Source organism: Scylla paramamosain, chromosome 8 (assembly GCF_035594125.1).
Source record: "Scylla paramamosain isolate STU-SP2022 chromosome 8, ASM3559412v1, whole genome shotgun sequence".
NCBI classification, from domain to species: Eukaryota; Metazoa; Arthropoda; class Malacostraca; order Decapoda; family Portunidae; genus Scylla; species Scylla paramamosain.
In genome coordinates, this window is record NC_087158.1 from 12,673,300 (window position 1) to 12,676,518 (window position 3,219).

Here is a 3,219-nt window from a genome sequence, read left to right on the forward strand (position 1 = left end):
TCATTCAAATTATCAAGCATACTTACTCCTTCTATTATGTTCATTACGGTGACAATTCATTTCACAATCCTGAATCCATATATATCCCTACCTTCCTAAATCATTAACTTCAATTCATTCTTCACTTATTTTTCGGCTTCAACTCAACCCCTGGGCGGACTGAAACTTGAAAAACAACGTAAAATTAAATCCTTGTACTGCACTGACTCATCCTGCTTCCCTCAAGGCGCAGAGGTTCATAGGAGCTGGAGAGAGTGGTGGAGTGGAGTTAGTCTAGACAGGGAAGACACAAGCAAGGATCGGGTTGGACTCACTTCCCTCACTCACTCCTTACCTCACGCCCTTAGTCCAGTCTCCTTCCTCCCTGCTAATACCTTCCCTCGTGCTGACAACACCCAAAGGCCTGAGAGCTGCTGCGTCGTGTTTCCAACAGCCTCACAGAACACTCAAAGCTAGGATCAATGTTACACACACGCCCGTATTCTTAACCGCTCTGAACTCTCGAAAGGGACTATTCTCAAAGACTGCGGGGATGATTAGTACGGCTCTCATTATGTTTTCTCCTGTTTACGATACTGAAACCTTGTTAAGCTATCACTGGAATCACGAGAACTTCCGGTTATTTCCACTATGGACTGTTAAGTGGAATCGAGGTAAAATGCACAAATGTTTCAGAATACGAGTCTTGTAGTTAAAGTTTCCTCCTGCAGAGTCTGACCTCCTACAGAATCCACTGATTACCACACCTGATGACACTCTTCTGGCATTTCCTGGAAGCATGAACGGTTCCTGACGGCTCCTGACGCCTCCCATAGTCATAAATAGAAAGAAAGATATATATTCAATAGTAATCATTCCACACGAAAGCAAAAGATCTTGTCCTGCTACATGGCCGCTGCTTCTGCCCCGCATTGGGTCCAGGTTAGTATTGTACTGCTTGGTTCTGGGCTGGGTTGGTTCCTCTTTCTCTCCTTCTAATGGAGCCTCGAGACGGGTGGTGCACAAGTCATGTTTGAAATACTGCGAGTGAGTGTTCTCCGTGAAATAATGTCCCGTAAAGCAGCCTCATGAACATAATATTTCCCCAGAAGGTCCCGGACAAGCACCTACTTTCTCTCTCTCTGTGTGTGTGTCCCTCTCCTTCTCCCTCCTTCTCCCTGGCTGCTCCTCGGGCCAAGTACCAAGAAAAATTCAGCTGCTCTCTTGCCTCTGCTGGACACAACCCTCGCCAGTGCAGCAGAGTGGCCAAATCTCAGGGGCATGAATTTTTAGTAAGGTTCGTCGTGCAACCTTTGGGAGTAGCGGCGAAATGTCATAAAGGCGTAATATTGCATTCACTCTAACATTTACTGGGAGGTCGGAAAATACGTCATAGAATTCGGTTATGCATTTATCCTTTAAGAGTGTCAGGAAAACGTCACAATCAGTCGTGCAATGTTACGGCCGTCACAACACACACACACACACACACACACACACACACACACACACACACACACACACACACACACACACACACACACACACACATCACAGCACTGAGGTATGCATCCACGATGATGCCTGGCACACAATGGACAATGTTCAGAAAGGCTCTGCTCTCACCACGATTATTTTCAAAGGCCACAGGGGTGATCAGTCAGGTTTTCAAGAGAGTTCCTCCTATTCATATTGTAGAAATTTTATCAATCTGTCAGTATAACCCTAAAAACACCCTTAAAAACTCGTGTAATTTCAATGAGGGCCTTTTGAAACTAGTGGAAGTGCAGGCAGGAGTGTTTCTGAATATGGCCCTCTTAAACAGACACACCCTAAACACACGCACTAGTCTCGCAGTCTCTCAAGTCGCCCTCTCACTCTCACTCGAAGACTTGGGCAGCTAACCAGACTATCTTTTCTCTCTTTTCTCTCCTTCCCTGGCGTCGCGGGAGAGAAAAGAACCTTGGGAAGTCCGCAGGTGGTGTTGGGCCTCTCGGATTGAACTTTAAAGCAGAGGCTGTCCAGATCAATATGTCTATTAGCAGAACGAGAGGAGTTAGTGTGTCTCCCTGCATTATTTATCCCGCATGCGTCGGTATACAGAGTTAAGGTTTCAATTACACCCAACTTCGGTTCCTGCTGGCGCTGCAACGTAACTCTATCTTCCTTCCACTCTAATGCCTAACACTGGAAGGTCCTCCTCGTTCTCGTCTAAGTTCCAGAAGCTCTCCCGGACATCTCCATCCCTCCTGGGCCAAGTTTCCTGGACCCATGACCCTCATCAGCACTCACACACAACTTGGACAAAACTCATGAGAACAAGTTAAAGGACGGAAGGAGAGAACGGATCAGTGAAGGGCGAGAGGGTGACAGAGGAGTGAGAGAGAGAGAGAGAGAGAGGGCGAAGGCACCCCCTTCTCCTCCTTCGTCACCACCTCCTTCGTCCCCCAGCAGCAGCAGCAGGAGGAGGAGGAGGAGGAGGAGGAGGAGGAAGAGGAGGAGGTCGCCGTTGCCGCTCCCGATGGCGATGGATTTTCGAAGTTCGATTCTGCGGCAGCTGGTGAACGAAGGGCTGGTGGGCGCGAGGTGACCCACATCCTGCGTGACTGAGTGCCCGCTGTGACGCCCCAGATTCACAAAAGTTCAAGACACACACAAACACACACACACACACACACACACACACACACACACACACACACACACACACACACACACACAAGCAGAAAAACCAGATGATCAACTCGGCTAATTATGAATGCCTGGCAGCAGAGTAGCGGTCGGTCAACCCCATTAAAAACTCAGGTGGAGGCTGCGACATACCTGTGTGGTCTCTCATGGACGTGGGAGGAAAGGCAGGCAGGCAGGCGGCAGGCAGCGGGCAGCGAGTAGCTAGGCGTGGACAGCACCAGCGAGTCACTACAAGTCTACTGAAGCTGTACTGGTCGCGGGGACACACTCACGGGGACTACTAGCATCCCTCCCGGCACATTTAACAGCACTCCTGCACACTGAAGGGAATGTAAGGAACACGCACGTGAGGAAAGGTAAGTACGCACACCACCACAGCTCCCGACACAGCACCGCGCGAGGAGGGAGGGCCACACGCCACGCCTCGCCCCGCAGAGGAGTGCCACTCGGCGGAGGGACGAAGCGATCTGGACAGCGCACGAGACACGCCCGCTCGCTACTCGCTTCGGGCGGCAACTGAAGCTAACACCGGTGGCAGGCGACCTCCAC